The sequence below is a fragment of the Aegilops tauschii genome, unplaced genomic scaffold (assembly GCF_002575655.3).
Source record: "Aegilops tauschii subsp. strangulata cultivar AL8/78 unplaced genomic scaffold, Aet v6.0 ptg001129l_obj, whole genome shotgun sequence".
NCBI classification, from domain to species: domain Eukaryota; kingdom Viridiplantae; phylum Streptophyta; class Magnoliopsida; order Poales; family Poaceae; genus Aegilops; species Aegilops tauschii.
Window position 1 is genome coordinate 1 of NW_027333336.1, and position 21,994 is coordinate 21,994.

General features: G+C 35.5%; 5 non-coding genes across 5 annotated transcripts; 3 read left to right on the forward strand and 2 right to left on the reverse strand.

Annotated features, from left to right (window-relative positions):
- The first annotated feature begins 438 nt into the window (after nucleotides 1-438).
- TRNAP-UGG (transfer RNA proline (anticodon UGG)) lies at nucleotides 439-512 on the forward strand. Its single transcript has one exon. It is a non-coding gene; the product is annotated as a tRNA-Pro (tRNA).
- A 139-nt stretch (nucleotides 513-651) lies between these two features.
- Nucleotides 652-725, forward strand: TRNAW-CCA (transfer RNA tryptophan (anticodon CCA)). Its single transcript has one exon. It is a non-coding gene; the product is annotated as a tRNA-Trp (tRNA).
- A 15,577-nt stretch (nucleotides 726-16,302) lies between these two features.
- Nucleotides 16,303-16,375, reverse strand: TRNAF-GAA (transfer RNA phenylalanine (anticodon GAA)). Its single transcript has one exon. It is a non-coding gene; the product is annotated as a tRNA-Phe (tRNA).
- Nucleotides 16,376-18,014: 1,639 nt separating this feature from the next.
- TRNAT-UGU (transfer RNA threonine (anticodon UGU)) lies at nucleotides 18,015-18,087 on the forward strand. Its single transcript has one exon. It is a non-coding gene; the product is annotated as a tRNA-Thr (tRNA).
- A 1,216-nt stretch (nucleotides 18,088-19,303) lies between these two features.
- TRNAS-GGA (transfer RNA serine (anticodon GGA)) lies at nucleotides 19,304-19,390 on the reverse strand. Its single transcript has one exon. It is a non-coding gene; the product is annotated as a tRNA-Ser (tRNA).
- Nucleotides 19,391-21,994: the final 2,604 nt, after the last annotated feature.

Here is a 21,994-nt window from a genome sequence, read left to right on the forward strand (position 1 = left end):
AACCTGCTAAAGCACCAAACCATAGAGTACTTAGCACGGGTGCTACAGAGAGATATGTTTTTATATCCCGCATTGAAAATCCTCCTTCCTTGTTGGAATACATATATGATCATAAACTCTTGCCCAAGATTGTTATGCTATATATAAAATGAACCATATCGACGAAATTTTCCTATCCCTAAAAAAGAAAAAGATGACCCCTTCTTCCTATATATTAGCAAGGAAAAGTAATCCTTCTTTTATAGGCGAAATTATATTGGATTTTATATGTATATAATTCCTTAATTATATGAGACCAAAAAGAAGAAATGACACGAGGGTTCTATATATAGATAGAGAAAGAAAGAAGAAGAAAATAGAAAGAAGAAGAAAATTATGATGTGGAAAAGAAGACAGGAATTGTGTACAATGGCATTGTACAACAATTTAATTTGGAAAAGGGATGTAGCGCAGCTTGGTAGCGCGTTTGTTTTGGGTACAAAATGTCACAGGTTCAAATCCTGTCATCCCTACCTATTACTTCTTTCTTCTTTATAGGCAGTAGCGACGAGATCAATTAAAGTAAAGTGGGTATAACTTGAATTTGTGGAGACTATACGTACGTGAGATACATTAGGAATAGAAAAAGATTTTCTTTTTGAATGAATGAAAGCGCTCTTAGTTCAGTTCGGTAGAACGCGGGTCTCCAAAACCCGATGTCGTAGGTTCAAATCCTACAGAGCGTGATTCCATCTATTTTATGTCGAAGCAGAGTAAAATAACTTAACAAAATTGAATTGTAACTCCAATTTCAATTTGACCTCCTCTCTGGTCTGGAGGAGGTCAATCAAAAAAAAATGACTCAATCAAAGATCCAACTGATCCCCACGCCTGTATTGCAAATACGCAGTCACGAATAATCCCGCTAAAGTAATAGGAATTAGGCCTAAGACGATTCCAAATAGAAAAACTTCAATCATTTCGATTTGTTCGAGGGGATAAAAAAAGAGGTACGATCTATCCCTAAATAGTACTCTAAATTATCCACGAATCTCAATGACCAAGAAAAGAATTCCTAATTAGTCTGGAAAAGAGTCGTAGAATGCCAGGAATCCCAAAGAAAGATTTTTCTTTTCTGAATTATAATTATTCAGTCAATTCAAATAAGGCGTATCTTGTTCAAGCCAATAAATAGAGCTGGGGTTATAGTTAAAGCAGCCAGTAGAAAACCAAAATAACTAGTTAAAGTAAGCATGAAAGAGTTAAATTCCATTTATTTTTTTTTACTACACTACATATGTTGGTAAAGCATTTACCTAAGTTATGGAAAATTCAGAATTCATCAGTTATTTTAGATAATACTAAAAAACAAGGTAGAGTAAGATACAGAAGTGTAAAAGAAAGTGGATTCATCAGATGATACATGAGTCCCTAATTCCGAATCAAGAGATTTGTTGTGGAATTTGTCAATTGAGTAAAGTAATAATATTAAGAACTAGATCATCTAACCCCATTGAATTTCATTTTTTCATTCAATTTTCAGGGAAATTTTTGAATAAGAGATAAATAAACAATTGAATTTGAAAAAAAAACTTCTTTCTATTTTGGATAATTTCTTTTTCAATAGGACCCTCGTTTTGGAGTGAACGATCGAATATTCCCCTATTCCTTCTTATTTTAACTGATTGTATTCCATATGGAATAAGAGGAGAACAAAAGCATTCCACGACCTGCCAAGGGGCTGTTAAAAAAAAAAAGAAAGCTCTTCCTTGAATTTACTTTATTTTTATTCCTTTTTCGAACTCCAACCAAAGTAGATTCGAAGACGAGTCACTTCAATTATCCTTTTAAGTTCTATTCTATCTTCTGTCTTTCCCTATTTCATCTCGTAAAGTTCCGCGCTCGCAGTTTGGTCAAGAAAGTTAGACCTAATCCAACAAACAATACAAGGATGAATTACGAATTATGAAAGGATAGATTTCACATATACTTGTCCTTGTATTGTGTCAGTATGAGAATATCCTTCCTAAATTATTTATCCAAACCTATTGATCATTAACTTAGATTTTCCCAAGATTTTGGCTGCTATTCCGAATTACTCTATATATTCCGAAGCCAATGAAAAGTAAGTAGAACCTACAAAAATGGGGTTTTCTATTGATGCCTTGAATAACATATAGCTTACCTATAGACAAAAAAAATAAAAAAGTAATTATGTTTCGGAACCAGGCAAAACCAGATTGCTGTGCCATAGGAAGGATAGCTATACTAATTCGGTATACTCAAAATACACCTTTGGTACAAAATTGACAATCTCACAAGGATGAAATATCAGTAATTTTCTATTTACTGGTCGATCCCATCTTTTACGGAATCAATTCCTTTTTTGAATGTACAAAAATTTTGGGAGTTCAGCATGTCTGGAAGCACGGGAGAACGTTCTTTTGCTGATATTATTACCAGTATTCGATACTGGGTTATTCATAGCATTACTATACCTTCCCTATTCATTGCGGGTTGGTTATTTGTCAGTACGGGTTTAGCTTATGACGTGTTTGGAAGTCCTAGGCCAAACGAGTATTTCACGGAAAGCCGACAAGGAATTCCGTTAATAACCGACCGTTTTGATTCTTTAGAACAACTCGATGAATTTAGTAGATCCTTTTAGGAGGCCCTCAATGACCATAGATCGAACCTATCCTATTTTTACAGTGCGATGGCTGGCTATTCACGGACTAGCTGTACCTACTGTTTTTTTCTTGGGATCAATATCAGCAATGCAGTTCATCCAACGATAAAACAAATTCCAACTATAGAACTATGACACAATCAAACCCGAATGAACAAAATGTTGAATTGAATCGTACCAGTCTATACTGGGGTTTATTACTCATTTTTGTACTTGCTGTTTTATTTTCCAATTACTTCTTCAATTGAGAGAAAGAAAGAGACTAATAAGAATTCTCTTATCCCATTTGGAAGGATACCATCCTTATAACTACCCATGACTGTTTTTGTCTCTAGCATGACCAATTGATAAAATGTGGAGGAAAGTAGGGGAAATGGCCGATACTACTGGAAGAATTCCTCTTTGGCTGATAGGTACTGTAGCTGGTATTGCTGTGATTGGTTTAGTAGGTGTTTTCTTTTATGGTTCATATTCTGGATTGGGTTCATCTCTATAGTAATCGGAGGGACCAGATTGTAAACATGAAAAAGTAGGAGCTTAGCGGGTCCTTACCCCCCTTTATCTGATTAGAGCGGAAAGGACCCGCGGAATTTTTACTCTTATAACGCGAATTGAATCTATTCGATTCACTCTTATGAAGCAACAAGAAAAAGAGATCACTCGAGGATCCAATATCTTATTCCACGAAGGAAGTATCCTGAAAATCCTTGATTTAGTTTCGAGTAATAAACTAATAAAACCTTAATCAAAACTATTCAACTAGCCTAAAAATAAAAAAAACCTTCAATGGAAGAGTTTACTTTTTTTTTGCAAAATTTCTGTAAATTTGAAGTTGAACTTAATTAAACAAGCCAAGCAATTTGCTCACAATCACAAGAAATTTTTCCCCCGCCATATTTTCTTCCCCTCTGTTTGTCCACTACCTCGGCTAAACCTAAGCAAAAGAAAAAGAGGTCCAAGAGACAGACCCGAATAAAGAAGAAATAGTAATCTTTGACGAATTAGGAAGAAAAAGGATTCTTATTTTGATACAAGAAGAATCGGCACAAGAAAAAGCCTTTTTCTTGTGCCGAATAGACGATTAAGAAGACCTGCAATCCCTCCGAAAAGGAAGAAATTTTAATTTTATTGTTCTCGCCTTTGCCTTGGATTCTCTTCTTTTGCATGGGATATAAATAAGGAATTCCAGACATCTCATAAACAAAAAGCAGTCTAAACAAAAAAAGGATTTCCAAAATAGATCATAGATAATTCTAGCAATTGCCAATAAATCGAGGCTTTTTACCAACTTGATGGTAAGAAATCCCGGGACCTAGAAATTCATTTCGTACAATTGAACCTTTTCAAACTGTTTCTTTTTGAGAACCAAAAAAACTTGTGCCAAAATAACGGATGCGAAGAAGAACAAAAGGCCTTGGACACGTAATGGATCCTGAAGCACGATTTCTGCGTCCCCCTGACCAAAACCTCCCACATTAGGATTGCTTGTTAATGGTTGATCAAGCTTGATGGATTCCCCCTCTGAAACAAGAAGTTCTGGTCCGGGAGGTATAATATCAATCACTTGGCGTCCATCTGATGCATCAACTATGGATATTTCATACCCCCCCTTTTCTTTACGTAGTATTTTTCTTACTATACCTGTTGACGTAGCATTATAGACTGTATTGTTACTCTTGCTACCATCAGGATAGATCTGTCCTCTTCCTCGGTTTCCCCCTACATATATGGGATATTTTAAGAAATGAGCATCTTTCTTCGTAGCAGGATCAGGGGAAAGAATGGGAAAGACAATTTCACTATATTTCTTACCGGGAACAGGGCCTATCACAAGAATGTTTTTTTTATCGGGACGATAACTCTGAAAAGCAAGATTTCCTATCTTTTCTTTTAACTCAGGGGAAATACGATCGGGCGGCGCTAATTCGAATCCCTCGGGCAAAATAAGAACAGCACCTACATTCAACCCTCCCTTTTTTCCATTAGCAAGAACTTGTTTCAATTGCATATCATAAGGAATTCGAAGAACTGCTTCAAATACAGTATCGGGAAGCACAGCTTGGGGAACTTCAATATCGACGGGCTTGCTAGCTAAATGGCAATTGGCACATACAATTCGTCCAGTTGCTTCTCGTGGGTTTTCATAACCCTGCTGCGCAAAAATGGGATATGCATTTGAAATAGATGTCCGAGTTATTACGTATATCATGATCGCTACAGAAATCGATCGAGTTATCTGTTCCTTTACCCAAGAAAAAGTATTTCTATTTTCCATGTCCAATCGCAGATCCCAGAATTTCTACAATAAATTAGATAGGTAGCTAAGCTAATCTAGTTCCCTATACACGAATCTGTTGTCATTCTACTGCAACAGTTGTACTGCAATGATGAATACCTTAAAGTAGGTATAAATAGAAAGAATTTTGCTAAAATGGAAAAGGGCTTTCTTTCTAAAAAAAGATGCTTGCTAATTTGATTAATATTAATATCGGGAGATCAAATGAATTTATGCTTCACTAATTGAATGATAAATGACTACAAGCGAAGGAGATAGACGATTTAAACAAAAAAAGACCCAAAATTTCAAACATGTATCTAGAATTACTGGAAAACTACAAACAAAAATAGTGAAAATAAGCTCGTTAGGAGCCCATCCAAAATCGTTGTAGACCCAACGAATTACTAGTTCCCAACCACGGGTGGAGTGAAATCCAACAAAAAAATCAGTAACTAAAAGAATAAAAAAAGCTTTTATTGAGTCATTTAAATTATAGAAGAATTCCTGAACCCAAGAATTCAAAATGACAAGTTCCTCTTTACCCAGAAAAAAAGAACCACTTAGAATAGCCAAACAGATTATATTTGTCGAGAAATGCAAAATGGTATGGAGATGATCCTCATTATTTATTTTGACCCATTGTATTATTTCCTTGTGTATTCCTGTAGGAGGTTTTTGTACATGTGTCTTTAGTTTCCCTTTTATCATCTCGTCCAAGAGAGAAAGTTCTTCTAATTCTATGAATCTTTCTAGAATCCTTTTCTCTTGAATATCAGTTAAGAGAGTTTCGGATTGCCTGGTATTCCACCAATTCTTAATCCAAAGTTCCAGACATTTGTTAAATGAGGAAGAGACCCCCCAAGGCAAAAGTACGATAAATACAAGATATAGTAAAGAAGGCAATGCTTTCTTTTTTTTCATTTTTGATCCGTAAATGGAGTTGTTAATGAATATGCTTCATTCGCTGACTCTATTCCATTCCCTGACTCTATATGATGATATTTCTATTTCATGATATTTCTATTTCTTTGAAGCAAAAACTATATAGGTTTGATACCCTGTATCTATTCTTCTTTTTTGTATATTAGTTAGTAGTGGAATTTCAGTGCATTGGGTTCTTTCTTAGATCTAGATGGAATGAAATAGTGAAATAGAATAAAAAAAAAGCCCTTTCGGATGAAAAAAGAAGAATAGTATGCGATATATCTCACTTGGATAAAAAAAAATTAAAAGCAAATTTCTCTTATCCTCGTTTGTTCCTTCCTTTAGATAAATACTTAAAAATCCCCTTACAATAACAAATCCAATTTAGAAGGGACTTCCTCCCCGTGTTGAGAAAACTTTTCTTCTTCCAATTCTTCTTTTCTTCATTCAACTCAGTTCAAAAAAGATACCTCAAAATACTTCAATTGGTACGCGCAAGAAATAGGCCAATTCGGCAGCTTTTTGTTCAATTTCTCGTGGAGTAAAAAATTGATCATCAGTACGAGTCAAGGGAATGATCCCCTGGCCCCGGATTTCCATATAAAGAATACGACGAGGATAAAGACCCTCTTTAACCTGAATTCTAATTGATTGGATATCCCGCATAAGGAATCGAAGGAAGACGCGACGTTTTATTCCAGGGAATCCCCAACGAAAAATGCACACTATTCCCTCTTTTCTATCGAATCGGTCATAACCACTACCTACATTCCACAAAATAGTACACCACAAGTAGGAGCTAATGAATAGGCCTGCGATTCCGTAGAAAGACATCACGACCCCCTGCGGAAAAAAAAGAATTTCTTGAGATGGAAGTATAGATATAATATTCTTACCAAGATAACTGGAAATCCCAACCGATAAGAATCCTAGTGAACCTAGAAAAAGAATACAGGCCCAGAAAAAATTACCCCTTTTTCGAGAACCTTTTAGAAGTTCTACCCATATGTGTTCTGATCGCCAATTCATATTAGATATACTAAATCCAGCAGCGGTCGATTGAAATTGAGAGAATAAGCTAAATAATTTTGACTTTACTTTTTTTGATTCTGAAATCGCCTTCAGCAACTAGTACTCCTGTGAAATAATAGGTTAGATACATTGACTTTCTATTCAAAAAATATTCGTTGATTCAATTAAAATAAATAAAATAAAACTCGCTATACCTGGCTCTGCATATTCATGCATTTATGCTCGTAGCCTATATCCGCATCCATAACCGTTTTTCATTTGTGTGTAGAAAGTGTGTGTAGAAAAAGCCACATACCCTACCATATTATATTACTTACACTAAAAAATACTAGACAATCTTATTTTTTTGCACATAAAGAAATAAAGAAGTCATTGCAATTGCCGGAAATACTAAGCCTACTAAAGGCACGAAAATAGAAGGTAAGTTTAAATCCGTCATGGAATAGGTGTCTCAATTCAAATTTACTATTTCTATCTAGTCGAAAAATATCTTAAGATTCTTATGATATAATTAAGTATATCTATTATAAGGAATATTGACTATTGTATTGTATTTTTTATTTTTAGTTTGAAAAATATTCTGTAAAAAAAATGAAAGGATAATAAGAAAATTCCAAAAAAGGAGAACTAATTAAAAAGATTTTATTTTGATTTTCCCATCCTCATGGCCTTTCTATCTTTCTAATCTAATTTGAAATTGGATTCAAAAGAAAGCGGTTAGAATTTACTTCCTGCATACATACTTCTCTAGAAGCGCATACAATTGATAATACTATATTTTATTATTTTATTATTTTATTTGTATTTCTTTATTGTATTATACCTTAATATATATATTCTAGATATATAGAATAGACGAATCTCGATTTGTCAAGTCTCATGATCATATCATGATCTATTTTTATTCGGCTCAATCTTTTTTTTTTCTAAAAAAGATTGAGCCGAGTTTAATTGCAATCAATTAGAAGAATAAAGAAGAATTACTGCATTTCATAACTGATTTTTTTCTCTTTTTATTTCGTTTCTTTTTTATTTATACCTTCTTTATCTTTAGTTTTATCTAGTTAATCAATAGTATCTACCGGCTCGAACTCGAATTTGATCGCCTTCCATACTTCACAAGCTGCGGCTAGTTCAGGACTCCATTTGCAAGCTGCTCGGATAATTTCATTACCTTCGCGAGCAAGATCGCGCCCTTCGTTACGAGCTTGTACACAGGCTTCTAAAGCCACTCGATTAGCTGCTGCACCAGGTGCATTTCCCCAAGGATGTCCTAAAGTTCCTCCACCAAATTGTAATACAGAATCGTCCCCAAAGATTTCGGTCAGAGCTGGCATATGCCAAACATGAATACCACCTGAAGCTACCGGTATAACACCTGGCATGGATACCCAGTCCTGAGTGAAAAAGATACCGCGAGCACGATCTTTTTCAATAAAATCATCGCGCAATAAATCAACAAAACCTAAAGTCATTTCGCGTTCCCCTTCTAACTTACCTACTACTGTACCGGAGTGGATATGATCTCCCCCAGACATACGCAATGCTTTAGCTAATACACGGAAATGCATACCATGATTTTTCTGTCTATCAATAACTGCATGCATTGCACGGTGAATGTGAAGAAGTAGGCCATTGTCGCGGCAATAATGAGCCAAAGTAGTATTTGCGGTGAATCCCCCAGTTAAGTAGTCATGCATTACAATAGGAACCCCTAATTCTCTTGCAAATACAGCTCTCTTAATCATTTCTTCACATGTACCCGCAGTCGCATTCAAGTAATGCCCCTTGATTTCACCGGTTTCGGCCTGTGATTTATAAATAGCTTCGGCACAAAAGACAAAACGGTCTCTCCAGCGCATAAATGGTTGTGAGTTTACGTTTTCATCATCTTTGGTAAAATCAAGTCCACCACGTAGACACTCATAACACGCTCTACCATAATTTTTTGCGGATAATCCCAATTTTGGTTTAATAGTACATCCCAATAAAGGACGACCATACTTGTTCAACTTATCTCTTTCAACTTGGATACCATGAGGCGGGCCTTGGAAAGTTTTTGAATAAGTAGGGGGAATTCGTAGATCCTCCAAACGTAGAGCACGTAGGGCTTTGAAACCAAATACGTTACCTACAATGGAAGTAAACATGTTAGTAACGGAACCCTCTTCAAATAGGTCTAATGGATAAGCTACATAACAGATCCATTGGTTGTCTTCCCCAGCAACAGGCTCGATGTGATAGCATCGTCCTTTGTAACGATCAAGACTGGTAAGTCCATCAGTCCAAACAGTTGTCCATGTACCAGTAGAAGATTCGGCAGCTACTGCAGCCCCTGCTTCTTCGGGCGGAACCCCAGGCTGAGGACTTACTCGGAATGCTGCCAAGATATCAGTATCCTTAGTTTCATACTCTGGGGTGTAGTAAGTCAATTTATAATCTTTAACACCAGCTTGAAATCCAACACCTGCTTTAGTTTCTGTTTGTGGTGACATAAGTCCCTCCCTATAACTCTTGAATTAAGAATTCTCACAATAACAGGGTCTACTCGATGTTAATTAGGCGTAAATGAAACTTTAGAAAAAATCTCGTAAAACAAAAAAAAAGGATATTCAATTAATATAATATCAACTCATTAAAGAAAATTGAGGGCATGCTTAGGTTAATGAATATGTTTCATTCATATATAATGCGTACACCCTGTGTATGTTCTATCCTATAGGAATTCCACTATAGGAATTCGATAGGAATTGAGTTGTTGTTATGGTAAGTTAACACGGTTCGTTATTAAACCATGGATTTGATTTACCAAATCCATAATTATTGTATACTCTTTGATAGATATAGCGCAACCCAAATTAATTCCTAATCCTTATTTTACAAGTTCTTAATAGTTCTCTTTTCTTATTTTGAATGCAAATACCTAACTAAATACTAATAAAATTCTTTGTTGACAGCAATCTATGCTTCACAGTAGTATATATTTTGTATATCGAAGTCCTAGATAGGAAAGTAGAGTAGGCACAGATCCTCCACAAAAGGCAAAATGTATGTATATGAAAAAAAGATTGATTGAACTTTCCAACGGACTCATTCCATGAGTAAACGATTGAATGGGATTCGCTTGGGCAACGAAATCAAGTCCTGGTCCCCTTTTCTCTCTTATTGAATTAACTAATTCATTTCCTTTTTACTTTTGGATTTTTTTTGATTTGATTTGGCATTATTCAACAATAAAAAAAGAAAAATTTCGACAAATTCCTTTTTTTTAATTATGTGATAATTATGAGAACCAATCCTACTACTTCTCTCTCCCGGGGTTTCCACAATTGAAGAAAAAAGTACAGGTCGTATCGATCAAATTATTGGACCCGTGCTGGATGTCACTTTTCCCCCAGGCAAGTTACCTTATATTTATAACGCTTTGGTAGTCCAGAGTAGAGACACTGCCGATAAGCAAATTAATGTGACTTGTGAGGTACAACAATTATTAGGAAATAATCGAGTTAGAGCTGTAGCTATGAGTGCTACGGACGGGTTGATGAGAGGAATGGAAGTGATTGACACGGGAGCTCCTCTCAGTGTTCCGGTCGGTGGAGCTACTCTCGGACGAATTTTCAACGTTCTTGGGGAGCCTGTTGACAATTTGGGTCCTGTAGATAGTAGTGCAACGTTCCCTATTCATAGATCTGCGCCTGCCTTTATCGAGTTAGATACGAAATTATCCATCTTTGAAACAGGTATTAAGGTCGTCGATCTTTTAGCTCCTTATCGACGTGGAGGAAAAATAGGACTATTTGGGGGGGCTGGAGTAGGTAAAACAGTACTGATCATGGAATTAATCAATAACATTGCTAAAGCTCATGGGGGCGTATCCGTATTCGGTGGAGTAGGGGAACGGACTCGTGAAGGAAATGATCTTTATATGGAAATGAAGGAATCCGGAGTAATTAATGAAAAAAATATTGAGGAATCAAAGGTAGCTCTAGTCTATGGCCAAATGAATGAACCACCGGGAGCTCGTATGAGAGTTGGTTTAACTGCCCTAACTATGGCGGAATATTTCCGAGATGTTAATAAGCAAGACGTGCTTTTATTTATCGATAATATCTTTCGTTTTGTTCAAGCAGGATCAGAGGTATCCGCTTTATTAGGGAGAATGCCCTCCGCAGTGGGTTATCAACCTACTCTTAGTACAGAAATGGGTTCTTTGCAAGAAAGAATTGCTTCTACTAAAAAGGGATCTATAACTTCGATTCAAGCAGTTTATGTACCTGCAGACGATTTGACCGACCCTGCCCCTGCCACAACATTTGCACATTTGGATGCTACTACCGTACTTTCCAGAGGATTAGCTTCCAAGGGTATTTATCCAGCAGTAGATCCTTTAGATTCAACCTCGACTATGTTACAGCCTCGGATCGTTGGCAACGAACATTATGAAACTGCGCAAAGAGTTAAGGAAACTTTACAACGTTACAAAGAACTTCAGGACATTATCGCAATTCTTGGCTTGGATGAATTATCGGAAGAGGATCGTTTAACTGTAGCAAGAGCAAGAAAAATTGAGCGTTTCTTATCACAACCGTTCTTTGTGGCAGAAGTTTTTACTGGTTCTCCAGGAAAGTATGTTGCTCTTGCGGAAACTATTAGGGGATTTCAACTAATCCTTTCCGGAGAATTAGACGGCCTACCTGAACAGGCTTTTTATTTGGTGGGTAACATCGATGAAGCTAGCACGAAAGCTATAACCTTAGAAGAGGAGAACAAATCGAAGAAATGAAATTAAATCTTTATGTACTGACTCCTAAGCGAATTATTTGGGATTGTGAAGTGAAAGAAATCATTTTATCCACTAATAGTGGCCAAATTGGCGTATTACCAAACCACGCCCCCATTAACACAGCAGTAGATATGGGTCCTTTGAGAATACGCCTCCTCAACGACCAATGGTTAACAGCGGTTCTGTGGAGCGGTTTTGCGAGAATAGTTAATAATGAGATCATCATTTTAGGAAATGATGCGGAACTGGGTAGTGATATTGATCCGGAAGAAGCTCAAAAGGCACTTGAAATAGCCGAAGCTAACTTGAGTAAAGCTGAGGGTACGAAAGATTTGGTTGAAGCGAAGCTCGCTCTCAGACGAGCTAGGATACGAATCGAGGCTGTCAATTGGATTCCCCCATCCAATTGAAGACAATCCAGTGGTTTATAGTTGATACAAAGAAAAAGGGAAGAGGGGTAGAAAAAGTTATTAGATAGTGAAGCGAAGTAAGTCCAATGCTATCTAGTAATTTTTCTACCTACTTACCTACTATTGGATTTGAACCAATGACTCCCGCCGTATGAAAGCAATACTCTAACCACTGAGTTAAGTAGGCAATTTATCACCACAAAGGAAGACCCATTACTTCGATCGATTATATATTGAATCCCTTTTCTAAGCAATACCGCTCTGTTATTGGTCTGTTATATACTAAATACTAAACTAAATACTAAACAGATACAGATCAAAGGGGTATCCTCTGGCATTAGAAAATATTCATCTTGACAAGAAATTATCTATATGTTAAGATATCTGTGATAAGGGCTATAGCTCAGTTCGGTAGAGCAACTCGTTTACACGTGCGCCAATGCTTTTCAAAGGAGCTTATTATGCAATGAACATAATCGATCTTATTGCAAAATCAATGTCTTACTTCATAGATTCGAGAGAATAGGAGAACAGTAGCCTGACAAACAGTCGGTTCAGTCCGATTCAGGTGCCAATTCAGGTGCCTAATCAAATAGAACCCTTATGGATTTGCTAGTTGATAAGGTAAATATCCAGCCCACTAAATGCTAGGCGTAATGAGGATAAGGGCCTCCAAAAAACTTCTTTTCGTTCTATGAACTTTAAGGTGTATGAAGTCTCATAGTTAACTCTTGCAGTGGAACGATAGAGACTCCATTTCACTTAGGTTGATTTAATTTAGACCGGAGGCAGACCTAAGTCAAGGTAATCCTCCTTTGAAACACTTTGGTATTGCTCCTAGATAGATCATAATACAAAAAATCAATCAGAGCACAGGGAGCCATCTCATTATCTTTCCGTAAAGAAAAACTATGGTGGACTAACTGATCTTTAAATCAGTTTATGAAAGAGCCCAATGCAAAAAAATGCATGTTGGGTCTTTGAAACAGTTCAAATCATTTCGATAATAATCCGTTTGATCTGTTTTACCGAGAAGGTCTACGGTTCGAATCCGTATAGCCCTAATATGCCCTTTTTTAGATTTTAGGATCTCTATCCTATGTTTTCTTTAGTTTAGTATAGTTTTCATTTTCTCATTAGTATTTGTTTATAGACTGGATAGGCGCCTGCGACATAGAATAGAGATAAAAGCATTACCAAAGGCTCATTCATCGAAAATCAAAATCATACAGACAGGAAAAGAAAAACGAATTTCTATCAAATCAATAGAAGAAAGGATCCTTTCCCTGATTTGAATCCCGTCCTCCTTCAAATAGGATATCTCTAGACTTCCCTATAATAACTGCAATGATTTTATCCATTTTGCGAATTCCTACTTTGTTTTAAGTATATTTATTACTTTGTTTATAGATACATTATGTAAATTGATCAACTTTAAATAGAAAAAATAAAGTAAAGAGTAAATAAGAAAACAGAATATTCTGTCTCATAGTTCTGAAATAGAGTTCTTTATTTTTATTTTATAGTATTACTTCTCATTAATTATACTGCATAGATTAGTCCTACTATCTTAATTAGGTTCTAATTTAGTAGTATTCTCATTTTTATTTAATAGTCTCTTATTATTTTATTATTAAATATTAAATAAAGGATAGAGCTATTCTTTTTTCTAGAGATTCTAGAGAAAGCGAGACAAAGTGAAACGAGAAAGTTTTCTTTATATAAGAATTAGATCTACATACACCATATCTAAATAGAATGGAAATCCAAAAGAAAGGGAGTTGGGATTCCATTGGATGAATCTTTAAAGAAGATGCAGCACAGAGGAAACAAAGGCTAAACTAAGCGCTTTTGTTTGAACAAAAAAGATTCTTGTTTCACCGAGGAAAAGAGAGAAGTTCTGGATAAATTGACAATGCTGAATTGAATTGACTAATTTAAGTTCCGCCTATTCCACATTAATGGGAGTACATTATGTTTCTGCTTCACGAATATGATATTTTTTGGACATTTCTAATAATAGCAAGCCTTATTCCTATTTTGGCATTTTCGATTTCAGGACTTTTAGCCCCGGTTAGTGAAGGACCAGAGAAGCTTTCTAGTTATGAATCGGGTATAGAACCCATGGGAGGGGCTTGGGTACAATTCCGAATACGCTATTATATGTTTGCGCTCGTTTTTGTTGTTTTTGATGTGGAAACCGTCTTTCTATACCCTTGGGCAATGAGTTTCGACGTATTGGGTGTATCCGTTTTTATCGAAGCTTTGATTTTCGTGCTTATCTTAGTTGTTGGTTTAGTTTATGCATGGCGAAAAGGAGCCTTGGAATGGTCTTAACTGAATATTTAGACAAAAAAAAAGAAGGAAAAGATTCTATTGAGACAGTTATGAATTTGATTGAGTTTCCCTTACTTGACCAAACAAGTTCCAATTCTGTTATTTCAACTACACCAAATGATCTTTCGAATTGGTCAAGACTCTCCAGTTTATGGCCCCTTCTATACGGTACCAGTTGTTGTTTCATTGAATTTGCTTCATTAATAGGCTCACGATTCGACTTTGATCGTTATGGATTGGTACCAAGATCAAGTCCTAGGCAAGCAGACCTAATTTTAACAGCCGGTACGGTAACAATGAAAATGGCTCCCTCTTTAGTGAGATTATACGAGCAAATGCCTGAACCAAAATACGTCATTGCTATGGGAGCCTGTACTATTACAGGGGGAATGTTCAGTACGGATTCCTATAGTACTGTTCGGGGAGTTGATAAGTTAATTCCTGTGGATGTCTACTTGCCGGGCTGCCCACCTAAACCGGAGGCAGTTATAGATGCCCTAACAAAACTTCGTAAGAAGATATCGCGAGAAATAGTTGAGGATCGAACTCTATCTCAAAATAAAAATAGATGTTTTACTACCAGTCACAAGCTTTATGTTAGGCGCAGTACTCATACAGGAACTTATGAGCAAGAATTGCTCTATCAATCACCATCTACATTAGATATATCTTCTGAAACTTTTTTCAAATCCAAAAGTTCAGTACCTTCCTACAAATTAGTGAATTAGGAGAGGGGCTCTTTTGTGTAGAAAAATAAAAAGCAGGGCAATCTTTCAAACTTGCATCCGAAATGTGAAATATTTATACAAAGAGGGAGAGATGAAGACAATGCAGCAGGGTTGGTTATCTAATTGGCTAGTCAAACATGAGGTGGTTCATAGATCTTTGGGCTTTGATCACCGAGGAATAGAGACTTTACAAATAAAAGCAGGGGATTGGGATTCCATTGCTGTCATTTTATATGTATATGGTTACAATTATTTACGCTCCCAATGTGCTTATGATGTAGCACCCGGTGGATCTTTAGCTAGCGTGTATCATCTTACGAGAATACAATATGGTATAGATAATCCAGAAGAAGTCTGCATAAAAGTCTTTGCCCAAAAGGATAATCCTAGAATTCCGTCTGTCTTCTGGATTTGGAGAAGTGCCGATTTTCAAGAACGCGAATCTTATGATATGGTGGGAATCTCTTATGATAATCATCCGCGCCTTAAACGTATCCTAATGCCTGAAAGTTGGATAGGCTGGCCCTTACGTAAGGATTATATAACCCCCAATTTTTATGAAATACAAGATGCTCATTGAATGATAAGAAATTCATGCTCACTTATACAACACAACTCCAGATTTTATTCAAGTCAAGGAATATTTTTAGGTTCTTTTCCTAGATGAAACGGAATACCTATTTATAATTAATTCCTAATTATACAAAAGCATTCCAGATAGACTGAGCAAAAAAAGGGTTTCATTTGGATTCCCCTATTTTGAAAATCGCATATTAATTTCCTTCATATGAACAGAAAAATAGGATGACTCAAAGAAGTTCTCTACCAGGAACTTTGTACCGCGCACATTACTTAGCACAACTAGGAAAATAAGATAAGATAAAGATAAGCAAGACTAAAAAAATATTCGTCGGAATAGCGGAATACAAAATTAAGAAACGCAAAAAAATAAAGGGGAATCTCACCCCCTTCTTTATCATAAAGAAAAGATATATTTTAAAACTTCTTTAAAAAGAAGTGCCTCTATATTTATATTATAGATTTATCCACTTAGATGAATAAATATTATTAATGAATATGTATCACAATCCATCTCGAGGTATTTGGATCAATACCTATTCGGTGGATCTTTTTTTTTTCTCTGCCAGGAACCAGATTTGAACTGGTGACACGAGGATTTTCAGTCCTCTGCTCTACCAACTGAGCTATCCTGACCTTTTCTTGTGCATCATCCTAGTAGAGTATTTGTATCTATGTCAATTAAAAGGACTAAAAATTAATTAAAGTATTTCAAATTTAAAATTTGAAAATGGGGGGGTAGTCCTATGCATTGTGCATGGTTTACTTAAATAAAACTTAAAAATAGAGTGAATAACCAAGATTTCTTGCCGATACTCTAATAAAAAAGAAATCTATTCAATGAATAGGATAAGATCCATTGAGTTCTCTTCGCATTCCTTTGTGAAAGAGTAGAATGAGAAAGCTAATGAATCTTAAACCCATTGCATTGATAAAAAGAAAAAAAAGAGGATAAATAATAATAATATAGTATAGTTAGGGAATAAAAGAGGATTTGGGGATAGAGGGACTTGAACCCTCACAACTTATAAAGTCGACGGATTTTCCTTTTACTAGAAATTTCATTGTTGTCAGTATTGACATGTAGAATGGGACTCTCTCTTTGTCCTCGTCCGATTAATCCACTTTTTTAAAGATCTCGAAAACTTTGAATTTGAATTGAAGAATTTGATTATTCAATATTCGATTGGAGTGGATTCACAATAATGAAAAAAAAAAATTATGATATGAGTTTTTTATTTCATAATCATTATCATTTCTAATTTCATTTTTAAAAAAGATAAAGAACCTATATTATAATTATAATATAATATGAGTTCTGTGATTAATCGTTTGCTATGTCAGTATCTATACGTGTTTATTAAATGTATAAGGTATAAAACCCCTCTTTCTCTAATTTAGAATTAGAAGGAATTCCACTAACAACACAACGTAATTAACTCGATTCGTTAGAACAGCTTCCATTGAGTCTCTGCACCTATCCTTTTCCTTTGTATTCTAGTTCGAGAACCCCTTGTTTTCTCAAAACACGGATTTGGCTCAGGATTGCCCTTTTTTAATTCCAGGGTTTCTCTGAATTTGGAAGTTACCACTTAGCAGGTTTCCATACCAAGGCTCAATACAATCAAGTCCGTAGCGTCTACCGATTTCGCCATATCCCCATTTCCCTCTTCTTTGAGACCAGGATTCCTTGTGTAATTTCATCCATCTCTTAGTTTTTTTTTTGAATCATTGAGTTCATCACTCAACGTAGTCTAGCAGTTCAGTTCGACTCTATTTGAGAGACCTCGCTTGCTTATTGCAATTCAGAATTGAATTGATTCTATCCTTGATGTATTTGCAATTCAATCCGAATCAATATATCCAAAAGTTTTTATCTCCCCCACCTCCCGTCTTACTTTTTTATAGTATTCAAAATTATACTATAACGCTTGATATTTATTCTTTTTTTCTAATCAGAATTAGCAATTTTATTTACTCTGACTCTATGTTCCCCTTAGTGAAATATTAATCCTCAAATTATTAACAAATAATAAAGTCTATAATGATCAAATGAAAATACCAATAAATTCTATAATTTTATTTTTTAATATCCTATAGTTAAGCATATCAAGCTAACTTTATCTTTAAGAAGTTTTAGTATTTTTTTATTTTTATAAGTATAACTTCAAATTTAGAACTAGTTAATAGCTAAGATTAATAACTAATATCTGAGATTTTACGGATTTCCTATACTATACCTATTTCTATTTGTTACACTATTTCCGTTATGTAAGCCCACTTAGCTCAGAGGTTAGAGCATCGCATTTGTAATGCGAGGGTCATCGGTTCAAATCCGATAGTCGGCTTTTTTTTTTCTCTATCGATGTTCTACGAACAAGAATCTCTTTTTTTCCGAATTAAATGGAGAATCCAGGATCTTTTATGTTTTTTACCTTACAATTTTGCTAGATACAAAACAATAAAATAAATAATATATATACAAAAAATAAAGATTTTGATGAAATTCCATTTTTTTGGGTACTTTAGTTGATTTTACTCTGTTTATCCTGTAGTTTAATTCAGTTTTAATTTCGATGTATTCTGTAATGTAAATACAATGAAATTAATTGTGTAAAATGAAATTTCAATAAAATAAAAAAAGGAGTCTTCATGTCCCGTTATCGAGGACCTCGTTTAAAAAAAATACGCCGTCTGGGAGCTTTACCAGGACTCACTAGAAAAACACCTAAATCCGGAAGTAATCTTAAAAAAAAATTCAATTCTGGGAAAAAGGAGCAATATCGTATTCGTCTTCAAGAAAAACAGAAATTGCGTTTTCATTATGGTCTGACAGAACGACAATTACTTAGATATGTACATATCGCTGGAAAAGCAAAAAGGTCAACAGGCCAGGTTTTACTACAATTACTTGAAATGCGTTTGGATAATATCCTTTTTCGATTGGGTATGGCTTCAACCATTCCTGGGGCCCGCCAATTAGTCAACCATAGACATATTTTAGTTAATGGTCGTATAGTCAATATACCAAGTTTTCGTTGCAAACCCCGAGATATTATTACTACGAAAGATAACCAAAGATCAAAAGGTCTGGTTCAAAATTATATTGCTTCATCGGACCCGGGGAAATTGCCAAAGCATTTGGCGATTGACACGTTGGAATATAAAGGACTAGTAAATAAAATCCTAGATAGGAAGTGGGTCGGTCTCAAAATAAATGAGTTGTTAGTTGTAGAATATTACTCTCGTCAGACTTGAACTTAACGAAAAAAGGAAAGGTTCATAGAATTTTCTTCCCCTTCCCCTTTCCCCGAACTAAATCGCCCTAAGACCATTACCATTAATTTGTATTTTCCCATCAACTAGCTAAAATTGATTAACCCTAGGATTAGGATCCTTTTTTCTTTTTTCCTCTATGTGTATTTTACATACCACAGTAATTTGCTATAGAGAATTTCTAATTTCTATTAAATCAAAATAAGATAATATAAGATATTATTGCTGGAAAAAATTGTTATTTGATTTGATACATTGTGATCCTTAACGTTGATGAATTAAGAAAAACGGAAAGAGAGGGATTCGAACCCTCGGTAAACAAAAGTCTACATAGCAGTTCCAATGCTACGCCTTGAACCGCTCGGCCATCTCTCCTACATAACTTATTATGGAAAATAAACTGAGTGAATAGCGAGTTTTCTTATTCCTGCAGTACAGGTACAACCGCAACCACTCGGGGGTTCCATAGTTCTATTGGAAAAATTCCTTTTGATCTAAGTGGAAGGATACAGGATTTTTTACTAGAAATTGCGCTCGCTATAAAAAAAAAGTTTTAATTTGGGTTTTCCCGCAACTAAAGAAAAAGAAAATGGAAGAATTCTTCTTATTGCATAATAAAATAAAGAAACCTTAGAATTCCGTTTGCATAAGATACGCTACACCATACTATCGAAATCAAAAATAGGGTATGAGACAATTAATAACTTTGAAAACACGAAATAGTTGATAACATAAGTTGTTGTTCAGAAATAGCAAAGTGGAATGAAATCCAGTCTTAGTCAAATATTTCATATCTCTTCGTGTCCAAGCAGAAGGAAAAGGATACAATTTGAGCTGAGCGGAAAATCCATATCTCTATCTCTCTTATCCATTTAAAGCATATGGATTTAGAGTAGAGCATATGGATCAATCTATTTATAATTATAAGAATCGAATGTGTTTGTTTTTATGTTATTTTGTGAAGGAATGAAAACAATTCTATATAGAATGGGTTGGGAATTATGCCTAGATCCCGTGTAAATGGAAATTTCATTGATAAGACCTCCTCAATTGTAGCCAATATTTTATTGCGAATAATTCCGACAACCTCAGGAGAAAAAAAGGCATTTACTTATTATAGAGATGGTGCGATTTGACTCTTTTTTTTTGCTTTTTTTTAGCCCTACCTATACCTCAGTCTTACGAAAAAGAGAGGGGGTTGGCATAGAGAGAACCAAATTTGTAAAGCAAACAAACCCACGCTTCGGGAAGGTGAGGCGAACTAACAATTCCTTCCGTCGTGTATCCTCGATTGATGCGGCTTCAGATACTTCAATTGTAGATTTGAGTATTGAGCGAAAGGTTACACCTACAGGATATGGTATGGTATGGATTACAGGCCAATCCTACTCTATTAGTATCCGTAGGCAGCATAGGGGAGAAAAGCACTACACCTAGAAATAGGAATCAACAAGAGAAAAACTTTGTTAGAAATTACCCCTTTCCTGATCGGTATCAGGGCTGGGAAGAATGGTTGGGATAACAAACAACCATCAGGTTTGTACTTTGGATACCCCTATAACCATCAAAGATCGTTGAAGTAGCTAATTCCTCTAAATAGGAGGCGTTGAGAACAAAGAAATTATTGGAGCTATCGTTTTCCTCTAGCATTAATAGAATTCATTGGTGTTAAGAAAAACCTCTTGTGGGAAGGTTGGCTAGAGATTTCTTGGAAAAATACCAGCCCCTTTCGGTTCATAATGAGACGGGACTAATTCTATTTTGATTCTATAGATTATTTCGCTTAGTACTATTATGTACAGAAGGGAGGAGCCGTATGAGATGAAAACCTCATGTACGGTTTTGGAACGGAGATTTTTTGAATAGAATGAACGACCGTAACGGATGTTGGCTCAATCCGAAGGAAATTATGCGGAAGCTTTGCAAAATTATTATGAAGCTACGCGACTAGAAATCGATCCCTATGATCGAAGTTATATACTCTATAACATAGGCCTTATACACACAAGCAATGGAGAGCATACAAAGGCTTTGGAATATTATTTCCGGGCACTAGAACGAAACCCCTTCTTACCGCAAGCTTTTAATAATATGGCCGTGATCTGTCATTACGTGCGACTATCTCCACTATAGAAAGAAAAAAAAAAAGAGAGGATCAAATTTTCTAGTAAATACTAGAAAAAAGGGCTTTCTACATAGGGATCGTAAAAACAACGATTTTTCCCTATCAGCTGTAGGAAGGAAGGACACTTCACGAGAATCAAAAAACGAAGAAAGTATGGCCTATACTACTACTCTATGGATAAAGTTTCTCAAATTGATAGAGAAAGCACCGTAAAGATCAATTAGTGAGCGACTGGGTCGATACAACTAAAAAAAACTGCTTACTTATCCCATGATATGGGGCAAAATTTAGGAATCCGCTTATGTAATAGAGCCGATCCACTAAGGGATTAAGCAGCGGTGTAGTATCAGATCCCAAAGATAGTAAGTTCTTTTTTCTTTCTTATGGAAAAAAGTCTTTTTCAAGGATTCTATAGAGATTTCATATATGAAAACGGGATAGTTACCTTTCAGAAAATTTGAACGAAGGCTCTATATCTATCTATGCTTCATTCTTCTGAAGGTGGGAAAAAAGATCAAACTGATTATTGATAAAAATTAGGGTTTGAAACTTAGGTAATTAATTTCTTCTGCTTAACCCAAGAACAAATTGGATCGATTTTTGATAAATCGAATTCAGTTAAGATAGGGGAAATTCAGATAGCAATTTCTGAGCCGTATGAGGTAGGAAACTCTCAAGTACGGTTCTAAGGGAAGGAACTTCCTATTCCGACCGAGGAGAACAGGCCATTCTACAGGGTGATTCGGAAATTGCGGAAGCTTGGTTTGATCAAGCTGCTGAATATTGGAAACAAGCTATAGCGCTTACTCCGGGAAATTATATTGAAGCACAGAACTGGTTGAAGATTACGAAGC